Source organism: Triticum urartu, chromosome 2 (assembly GCF_003073215.2).
Source record: "Triticum urartu cultivar G1812 chromosome 2, Tu2.1, whole genome shotgun sequence".
Classification (NCBI taxonomy): domain Eukaryota; kingdom Viridiplantae; phylum Streptophyta; class Magnoliopsida; order Poales; family Poaceae; genus Triticum; species Triticum urartu.
The window spans coordinates 675,947,568-675,959,533 of NC_053023.1; positions in this window are offsets into that span (position 1 = coordinate 675,947,568).

The following is an 11,966-nucleotide window of genomic DNA, read 5'->3' on the forward strand; positions in this document are numbered from 1 at the left end:
AAATCCTCGCAACCAACGCAAATAGGGGTTGTCAATCTCTATAGGGCCACTTACGAGAGTGAGATCTGATAGATATGATAAGATAAGATTTTTGGTATTTTTATGATAAAGATGCAAAGTAAAATAAAGGCAAAGTAAATAACTAAGTAGTAGGAGATTGATATGATAAAGATAGACCCGGGGGCCATAGGTTTCACTAGTGGCTTCTCTCGAGAGCATAAGTATTCTACGGTGGGTGAACAAATTACTGTTGAGCAATTGACAGAATTGAGCATAGTTATGAGAATATCTAGGTATGATCATGTATATAGGCATCACGTCCGAGACAAGTAGACCGACTCCTACCTGCATCTACTACTATTACTCCACTCATCGACCGCTATCCAGCATGCATCTAGAGTATTAAGTTAAAAACAGAGTAACGCCTTAAGCAAGATGACATGATGTAGAGGGATAGACTCATGCAATATGAAGAAAACCCCATCTTGTTATCCTCGATGGCAACAATACAATACGTGCCTTGCTGCCCTTACTGTCACCGGGAAAGGACACCGCAAGAATGAACCCAAAGCTAAGCACTTCTCCCAATGCAAGAAAGATCAATCTAGTAGGCCAAACCAAACTGATAATTCAAAGAGACTTGCAAAGATAACCAATCATACATAAAAGAATTCAGAGAAGATTCAAATATTATTCATAGATAGACTTGATCATAAACCCACAATTCATCGGTCTCAACAAACACACCGCAAAAAGAAGATTACATCGAAAAGTTCTCCACAAGAGAGGGGGAGAACATTGTATTGAGATCCAAAAAGAGAGAAGAAGCCATCTAGCTAATAACTATGGACCCGTAGGTCTGAAGTAAACTACTCACACTTCATCGGAAGGGCTATGGTGTTGATGTAGAAGCCCTCCGTGATCGATGTCCCCTCCGGCGGAGCTCCGGAACAGGCCCCAAGATGGGATCTCGTGGATACAGAAAGTTGCGGTGGTGGAATTAGGGGTTTGGCTCCGTATCTGATCGTTTGGGGGTACATAGGTATATATAGGAGGAAGGAGTACGTCGGTGGAGCAACAGGGGGCCCACGAGGGTGGAGGGCGCGCTTAGGGGGGTAGGCGTGCCCCCCTACCTCGTGGCCTCCTCTTTTGTGTCTTGACGTAGGGTCCAAGTCTCCTGAGTTGTATTCGATGAGAAAATCACGTTCCCGAAGGTTTCATTCTGTTTGGACTCCGTTTGATATTCCTTTTCTTCGAAACCCTAAAACAGGCAAAAAAACAGCAATTCTGGGCTGGGCCTCCGGTTAATAGGTTAGTCCCAAAAATAATATAGTAGATAATATAGCCCGATAATGGATAATATGTTAGTCCCAAAAATATAAAAGTGGATAATAAAGCCCGATAATGTCCAAAACAGTAGATAATATAGCATGGAGCAATCAAAAATTATAGATACGTTGGAGACGTATCATGGATCTCCAAGAGATCATTGTATTAAGAATCAAACAAGAGAGAGGAAGCCATTTAACTACTAACTACGGACCCGAAGGTCTGCAAAGAACTACTCATGCACCATCGGGGAGGCACCAATGGAAGTGGTGAACCCCTCTGTGATGGTGTCTAGATTGGATCTGGTGGTTCTAGACTCTGCAGCGGCTGGAATTGATTTTCGTCGACTCCCCTAGGGTTTCTGGAATATTGGGGTATTTATAGATCAAAGAGGTGGTCCGGGGGGCACCCGAGGTGGGAACAATCCACCAGGGCATGCCTGGGCCCCAGGCGCACCCTGGTGGATTGTGCTCCCCTCGGAGCACCCCCAAATGCTTCTCCGGCCCATTGGGTGTCTTCTGGTCTAAAAGAATCCAAAAAAAAAGTTTCGCTACGTTTGGACTCTGTTTGGTATTGATTATCTGCGATGTAAAAAAACATGAAAGAAACAGCAACTGGCACTTGGCACTATGTGAATAGGTTACTACCAAAAAATGATTAAAAAATGACTATAAAATGATTATAAAACATCCAAGATTGATAATATAACAGCATGGAACAATAAAAAATTATAGATACGTTGGAGACATATCATCCATCCAGGTAGATGGTGAACTCCCCTATCACCTCCTGTGGCACTCCCATGAGTGTCCCGGGGGGGCCTAGACGCCGTCTCTCCCATCCCCTCTCCCCCACCTTCTCCCGACAGGCGCCACCGAGCGAAACCATATTTGCATTGGCAGCGGCAGGGCCTCTGCTCCCCTCTTGCTCGTTTCCTAGAGGTTGGTGTGGGACGACCTTGACGAGTAGAGGCACCGTGATATCGTGGGGTGCGGCGGCGCGATGACGGGTGCTTGTGGCAGTGGCGTGCGCACGTGTTGCAGGGCAGCGGCGGCCTGGACACGCACTCGCAGCGCAACGGCTGCACTTGGGTGGCTCCTGGAGGTGGCGTGCTCCACCTAGATCAGGGTCGGACCTCCTGGCTCTGGTGCTAGACATGGGAAGCGGCGCGGGGTGGAGGCAGCGGCTAGGTCGCACTGGGCATGATCTGCGGCAACGCAACATCGCTCCTGCTACAGTGTGTCAGATTCGCAATGAGGAGCAGGTTGGGCGGTGACTGGATTTCCGGCGTCAGCGCGTACGCGGCCGGCTTGTGGTGGTCCTCTTGGATGTCCCTCTTTGGCTACGGGCAGCGGTTGGTCCGGTACTCTCCCGTCATGGGCGAGAGGCTGGACCTTGCCACTTACGGATCTCGCCTAAGAGCCGTGATGGGGCGCCACTGGGAGTGGTTTGTGGGGAGGCCAATGTGAGGGATGGGTGGCTCTAACACGGTTAGGCCACCCATCACCAGCGCAAAGGTGAGTCGGTCATGGACGAGGTCTGCTCCCTTTCCTCCCTCTTTCCCTATTCTGGGGTCTCCTGGATCTACTTTGGTCAAGCTGGTCTCTAGCGGCTCCATCGGTGGTCTGGCTTGTCGGTCGGCGCTCGACTCATGCTCACGGATGTGCTCTGGGAGGTCTGGGTGCCGGGCAGCGACTCGACTGGTGGGAGGTGCGGTGCTCGTGACCGGGGCTCGCAGCTCGGGTGCTAGTTGGCCGTCATGGCCATGTGGGCGGTGTGGAGGCTAGTGCTTGGTGTTCCATGCCTGGGTGGCACGTGTTGCCAAGGTGAAAACCTTGTCTAATTCTAGTTAGATAGACGGAGGCGGCACCCATGGGCGTCACTCCCTTCTTGAAGGCCTCATCGCGGTTGCTCTTTGACCTCCGTATCTCTCCGAATGAAAAACTTGATCCTTTGGATCGGGCGGTGGTGGCGTTCCAGCATCGTGCCCTTCCTGAAGGCACCGCCTGTGGGAGTTCACGGATCATCAACGTTCAGCTTCATCTCTTAGTGTGTGCTTTGATAGCTTCATCATCTCCTAGTGTTGCCTAGTGTTTATCGTGTGTTTGTTGGAAGTCTTACGGAGTGGTGTTGTTGATCATTAACACCTTTGTATCTTGGCTTGGGTGTGTTGTGGTGAAGTGGTGTATTACTCGAGTTGTTCATTGCTTTATAATATAAAGCGGGGAGATACCCTTTCTCGTCAATGTCCATCCAAGTCCAGCCTCGTTCATTTCAAATGCATAGCAACATGAACAAATTAAACTCCAGTGTTCATAGCGTCCGATCACAAAGACGGATGTTTATAGTTTTTACATGTGCGTGATGACAAAAGTTTCAGTCCGTGCAAATAAAGCAATATTTTTGCATTGTCCATGCCTCCTCACTCGCTCAGCCGCCAGCTCCTCCTTTGTTGGGAAATGTAGTAATTTCAAAAAAATTCCTACGCACACGCAAGATCATGGTGATGCATAGCAACGAGAGGGGAGAGTGTGATCTACGTACCCTTGTAGATCGACAGCGGAAGCGTTAGCACAACGCGGTTGATGTAGTCATACGTCTTCACGGCTCGACCGATCAAGCACCGAAACTACGGCACCTCCGAGTTCTAGCACACGTTCAGCTCGATGACGATTCCCGGACTCCGATCCAGCAAAGTGTCGGGGAAGAGTTCCGTCAGCACGACGGCGCGGTGACGATCTTGATGTATTACCGTCGCAGGGCTTCGCCTAAGCACCGCTACAATATTATCGAGGATTATGGTGGAAGGGGGCACCGCACACGGCTAAAAATATGATCACGTCGATCAACTTGTCTAGAGGTGCCCCCTTGCCCCCGTATATAAAGGAGCAAGGGAGGAGGAGGCCGGCCCTAGGAGGGGGCGCGCCAAGTGTGGAGTCCTACTAGGACTCCCTAGTCCTAGTAGGATTCCACCTCCCATATGGAATAGGAAAAGAGGAAGGGAAAAGGAGAAGGAGGGAAGGGGGCGCCCCCTTTCCCTAGTCCAATTCGGACCAGACCAAGGGGAGGGGTGCAGCCACCCTTGGGGCCCTTTTTCTTCTTTCCCGTATGGCCCAAGAAGGCCCAATACGTATTCCCGTAACTCTTCGGTACTCTGAAAAATACCCGAATCACTCGGAACCTTTCCGATGTCCGAATATAGTCGTCCAATATATCGATCTTTACGTCTCGACCATTTCGAGACTCCTCGTCATGTCCCCGATCTCATCCGGGACTCCGAACTCCTTCGGTACATCAAAACTCATAAACTCATAATATAACTGTCATTGAAACCTTAAGCGTGCGGACCCTACGGGTTCGAGAACAATGTAGACATGACCGAGACACGTCTCCAGTCAATAACCAATAGAGGAACCTGGATGCTCATATTGGCTCCCACATATTCTACGAAGATCTTTATCGGTCAGACCGCATAACAACATACGTTGTTCCCTTTGTCATCGGTATGTTACTTGCCCGAGATTTGATCGTCGGTATCTTAATACCTAGTTCAATCTCGTTACCGGCAAGTCTCTTTACTCGTTCCGTAATACATCATCTTACAACTAACTCATTAGTTGCAATGCTTGCAAGGCTTCAGTGATGTGCATTACCGAGAGGGCCCAGAGATACCTCTCCGACAATCGGAGTGACAAATCCTAATCTCGAAATACGCCAACCCAACATGTACCTTTGGAGACACCTGTAGAGCTCCTTTATAATCACCCAGTTACGTTGTGACGTTTGGTAGCACACAAAGTGTTCCTCCGGCAAACGGGAGTTGCATAATCTCATAGTCATAGGAACATGTATAAGTCATGAAGAAAGCAATAGCAACATACTAAACGATCGGGTGCTAAGCTAATGGAATGGGTCATGTCAATCACATCATTCTCCTAATGATGTGATCCCGTTAATCAAATAACAACTCTTTTGTTTATGGTTAGGAAACATAACCATCTTCGATTAACGAGCTAGTCAAGTAGAGGCATACTAGTGACACTTTGTTTGTCTATGTATTCACACAAGTATTATGTTTCCGGTTAATACAATTCTAGCATGAATAATAAACATTTATCATGATATAAGGAAATAAATAATAACTTTATTATTGCCTCTAGGGCATATTTCCTTCATCCTTATCATCCACCTCCATCTCAACCGCCAAGAACTTCAACATCCTAACACAACTAACGCTGCATCGGGATCCAACTCGTCCATCCTCATGGTCAACATTTTGGTATCCTCTGAAGCGGCTGCGAGCTCAGCCCTCTTTTCTTTGAGCTTGGTCTTATTCTCTTCAATGTTGATCTTCTCGGATGTTGAACCTCTCCACCTTCTTTTCCTCCTTCACGTCATAGCGCTTGACACATGCCTCCTCCTTCTTCGCCAAGACGTCCTCGAACCTCTCCATCATCTTGGTCGTCGTCCCTTCTCGCTTCTCCTTCTCATCCTCCCACTTATTTCCCCGAAACCCCCTTCTAACCTTCTTGGACGGCTCCTTTGTTGCGTCGGTTGGATTACCCGCTTCGTCCTCATTGTCGATGCCACCGGTCTTGATGGAATTGGCAATGGATAATTGTCACTTGGGTTGTGCATTCAACTTAAACCAAGAATGTATGAGGGTGAAGCTCTTCTTCTCCACATTAAAATACAAGTTGCACGCACAGGAGGGCTATCAAAAAAGGCATTGTCAACATGGCGCATATCCGGCTAAATGGCCAACACAGAGATCATATTCGGCCAACAAATTGCATATATACCCGGCAAAATGACAAACATATAGAATATCTTGCTTGGTGATTTTCTCACTACTTGGCCATTGACCGCTTAGTCGTTTGTACTGGTCGGAATACTTGCTCACAAGCTCTTGGATGGTGTACCATCGATGGTCGAGTGACTTTGTCCCACGAGTACATATGACTTAGTCGTAGTAGTAGGGCTCAAACTTCATGTGCTCATGGAACCAAGAATGAATATTGGACCAAAATGTTGCGCCACTTTGCTTCATGCCATAGATAGGATAGATGCTAGTGGACAACCATGCATCGCACAACAATTTTTCATCCCTCGTGTTGAAAATTTCTCCTCTACCCCTCTTATTATTTGGACCGGTCAACTAATCCTATGGATAAAGGCCCATCTTGTCGGTCTACGTGTCCTGCTCATGCTGCCTAGTGCATGAGTCCAGGTGTTAGGTGTACGTGCGCGGCTGCTGGACGTGCGCCTCGGCTGCGAGTCATCCACTTGTCCATCCTCAAAGCCGCCTCCATTGAGGATCATCTCCCTCAAGTCCTCTTTACATCGTCATACATCGTCTCGTCCAGTTGAGACATACCAGCGTACATCGAGCGGGCACCCATTGTATCCATGCTTGGTGTCCATGACCGAACAAGCCGCGACGATGGCGAGTGGGTGAAATGGAGAGGAGCCACGCTAAGGTTAATGCAATATGGCACATACCTAGCAGTGGAGGGGACTGCTATTGACGACTGAGTTGCTTGGTGATATACATGTAGGGCGACTGAAACTACTCTGGCCAAGGCAGCGTGTGCACCGACGACGGCGGAGGTGCGTCTCCATCCCCGCCCATCCCCTGCCCGTCGTCCCCGCCCTAGCCCTTCTTCTTGATCCTTTGTCTTCTTTGTGAGACGACAGGCTTACCTGTCGCCAAGTTGATCTTGCGAGCAACCACCTTCTCTGGATGCTTGCTTCCTCTAAACTAGGAAGTAGTTGGGACCCAAGTGCAATGGTTTGTGGCTAGCAACAATTTCCCTTAAAGTAGGTGAGATTAAGGTTTATCGGACCCATGCGAGTTTGAGAACACATGCAATGATTATCACTTGCATGCACAAATACAAAACTGCCTTGGCCCCTAACTAGCGAGGTTGTCGATCTCACTAGCATTGCTAGTTACAACTTATACAAGGATTAAAAGCCCAAGTGTATGGAAGATTTGATTGCAAGAAAAGTAAGAGCAAGGAATTGGAAAGAGTATTTTATTAATGTTGAAAGAATATTGGACCGGCTTCAATAGGTTCACTAGTGGTTTCTCTCAAAAGGTAAAGCATGGTGTGGTGAACCAATTACACTTGTGATCCTGAAGTTCTGCGCTATCCACCTTCAAAGCAAACACTTTTGGCTCGGCGATGGCATTGGAGAAATTGTTAACATGACGTGGACATAGTTGAAGAAGCATGTCCACCAGTACGAGGCCTCGCTAGACACAAATTTGCAGCTCGTCGATGCTGCCGTAGAACGCCATCAAGGTGGTGGCCTGGAAAGTTTTATTCCTGATGACAACATTAGCACCGACTGAGTGCTGTCATCTCACAAAATTAGTCATATACCAAGACACTAGACAGAAGGAAACCAGGGCTCTCCCGCCGAACCGTAGTCGTCAGGTGACAAGCGAAGAGAAGGGGAGCCTGCAACTGTGTAGGTACAAGAACCGCTCACCTTAATATCGCTTGGTGAAGACAAGGGCAAAAACCGCTCCCTCTTGTTTTAAATACAAGACGACTAACAAAAATACAATTTGCACCTATATAAGGTCACTATATCTTCTCGAGAAGAATTGATTAGACTTTTACCTCACATGATGGTGCTTTTTAATGCAAACATTTCATATGTAGCCATAGAGAAAGAGACACCACATGCAACATGTTTAATTAGCTCTGAATAGAAGAGTTTCTTCACACAATTAATCAAGCTATTTTTAGTTGGTTTTCTTTTCTTTTTGGTGTATGAAAAATGTGATAGTGATCTTGTGCAGAAAACGAAGGGCTCGTGAGACGGTGAGACAGGGCGGATCTTATTCCCCACGTAGGTCAGGGAATAGTGATCAAACGCGTACCCTCCCACGTGCCTCGTCCTCTGTATGGGCTGGGCCATTCGGGGGTTCCTGAACTGTTTTTTCTCTTGTTTTATGTTTTCCTTGATCCTTTTCTCCTTATTTCAAATGCGTGAACTTGTTTTCAACCTCCTTATGTTTTTCCAAATCAGCAAAGGTTATTTCAAATTCGTGAACTTTTAAAAAACCATGGAAAATTATTTCAAATCCAAGAATATTTTTCATTCAATTCCTCAACTTTTAAAAAACACGTTAACATATTTTATATTTGAGAGCATTTTTTGAAAAATCCGTGAACTTTTTTTTTGAATTCGCAAACAATTTTTTAAATTGAAAAAATCAAATTCGTGGACATTATTTGTGTTTCATCAATACTTTTTGAATTCCTGAACATTTTCTTAATTCGTGAGCCTTTTTTATGAGTTCATGAACATTTTTTTGAAGTTGCGAACAATTTTTTAAATCAAGAACATTTCTTGAATTCACAAATATTTTATAAATTCAGGAACATGTTATTGATTCGTGAACAATTTTTGAAATTATGAACATTTCTTGAATTTGTGAGAAAAATCGCAAAAAAAACTAAAAAATATTTTTTTAGTTTGTGAACATTTATTTTCAAATTTGGGTTTCATGAACTTTTTTTGAAGTTAACAAAAGCAAAAAAAATGAAAAAAAGGGAGTCTCGCCCTGTGTTTGGGCCAGCCCAAAGCACGCTCGCGATTCCTTGATTTCCCGTCGGAGAGAGAGAGGATAAGTAGATATAATGTTCAGACTTTGCCGGGCCTTTTTGGTGCTCTACGAAGCCTGAAGGCTAGGCACGGGCCAACGGTTGGCATACCGGGAGCTCCTATTTCTTGAATCTAGCATCAGTCTGGCTTGCAGGGCTCAAGTGTATGGCTTTGCCCATTAGCACTGTCGCTCTCTCGTTCTAAGTACGGTTTTGTCGGGCATTTTTATTCTTTTTATTTACTTTTATTTTATCTTTTGGTTTTATTTTTTTCATTGGTTTCTTTTTTGATTCATTTTTCTTTGTTTCTTTCAAAGTTTTACAGGCTTTTTTTTTCTTTTCTTCTCTTATTTTTATTAGTAATAATGTACATGCAATGCACGTTTATATTAGGTAGGATATTAGTTGCTCGTTATATTAGATAAGATATATCTGTTGCATGTTGGTATTTGGTAAGATATTAATTACTTTTTTCGCGGGAATGATTGGATATTAATTACATGGCAGATTTCATGAGATAGCGTTGAGTCAAAACGTGTTTATAACCAACGACAGTGGTGGGTAATTAGAGCGTTAAACGTGTTTGGTGCTTAACATAGAATTTGAACCGCTAGATAACATGATTTGACGATAGAGATGATTTGGATCTGCCCCTTTGGATCTTTTTATATTGGTATAGATATTTTTACTATTTTTTCTTTCATCATTTTCTTCTTTTCTTTGTTGTATAGGTTTTGTCATTTTATTGTACATTTATGTACACACCAAGAACAAGTTTTAACATTTTGTAAATACATGATTAACATTAAAAAAATTGAACACAGTACAGATGCAAGCACTCTTATACACGCGCATACACTCATCCCTATGAACGCACACACGCACACCCTACCCTTATGAACACCTCCGAGAGACTGAGCCGGCATGTCATCTTGAAATTTACGAAGTCACCGTAGGCACCTCATCATCGACGGGAACGTCTCCTCCCACTGAATGCGCATCACCGGAAATCCTGAAATAAATTCATGAATAAATGCGAGCACCATGACTTGAACCCTGGTGGGCTGGGGATACCACTGTCCCTCTAACCATCCAACCACAGTTTATGTTTGCTTTTTCATTAACATTGTATATTTCTTATACATTATGAACATTTTATATATACACATTTAACATTTTCTAAATTCAAGATTAACATTTTTCTAAATACTTTTATGTCCGCTTTTTTCATACACATTCTACATTTTCTATATATTAGGGACATTTTTATGTACACGCTTAACATTGTCAAAATAGATTATTAACATTTTTCCATACAGTTGTACATTTTTTGTATACATTGAAAATATATTTTCTATACACAATTAACATTTTTTAAATGCATGATTACATTTAAAAAAATGAAAACTTATATTGGTTGTTTTCTACTTTACACATTCTTAAATGCATGATTACATTCCATACGCATCGTGCATTTTTTGTATACACCAGAAATATTTTCTTCTTTACACATTTAATATTTTTCTAATGTGTGATTAACATTTTCAACTTTGTGTATGAAGTGCTTTTGATAATATAAATATTCAAATATTTCAAAATGCCGGTGTCCATGCTCGGTACTATCTCGCTTCAAGCGAGACATAGGTGCGCCCTCCTATTTGGCGCACAGGGCGCTGCCTAACACCAAAACACACACTGAGGGGGTGTTTGGTTAAAGGCCTGGGCACCCTGCCTCGAGGAAACTCATGCCTGGATCGAGCCTGGATTGTTGAAAAATTTTACGTGGTGAGGCTAACCTGACGCACATGTGTTTGGTTTGTGCCCTGAGCCTGGTGTTGCTTTGCAGTACAACTAATACATAAAGAAATCCACACCCATCAATCATATGTAAAAGAAATAATAAACTAATACCAGGCGGTGCGGCAGGCTCACACAGGCGCAAGACATGAGACGCCTGGCTCAGGCTAATCACGCTGCCAAGTGGCCGGCCAGGCTAATCCTTTTGTCAGGCTGTGCAGGCCATGCTAGACTCGTATGACCCAGGGCACCAACCCAACATGATGCATGCAGGTTTCAGGGAAGCTCCAGGCCACGCAATATTTCATCAAGGCAGCAACCAAGCATACCCTGAATAATTTTTTTTGAGAAAGACACCCTGAATAAATGGCGTGCTGGTATGGGGACGCGGGCCGGCCTAATAGAGGCCTGTTATGGCTTGCGCATAAGATTTGTACCACCAGCCCGATCAGCCCCTTGTAAATCTGGTGTGTCTGACTCCCAGCAGCGCACAGATGAACATGGCAAGGCAACATTTTTTTGAGCAAGTATGCTTGTATTCAAATCGTAAAATAATACAAAGTCCTTGACCCATACAAGTACACCCTAACACACCGAAATCACAAAAATATATTAGTCTTTTTGGCTTCTTGAAAAAAGTTGGGAATTTCAAAATAGATTTGAAATTCAAAAATAAAACAATAAATTTATAAAAATGTTCATCATTTTTGAAAACGAACATTTTCTGAATTTTGTTGAATATTTTATTGCATTTTGATCAGAACGCTTCGAAATTTCTATGAACATATTTTGAGTTCTGTTGAATTTTCTCTTGCATAAGAAATTTGAATTGCATGAATTTTTTTTTCAAATTTATGGATATTATTTGCCTTGATGAACAAATTTCATACTTGATTAACAATATTTGAAGTTTATGATTTTTCTCAAATTGATGTAAAAAAATTAAATTCAACGAACAAAAATGTTTGTGAATTCGAATAATGTTCAAAACTTGGAAAAATATACTTGTGAATCGAAAATTGTTCATGACTTGCAAAAATAGTTCACAAATTAACAAATGTTCGAGAAATCATAAAATGTCTGCACATTCAGAAAATGCTCGGGGTTTCGAATAGATGTTTGTCAATTCAAAAAATGCTCATGAATTTGAAAAATGTTCATGTATTTGAATTTTATGCACAAATACAAGTAATGTTCACGATTTTTTAAGAAAATTCA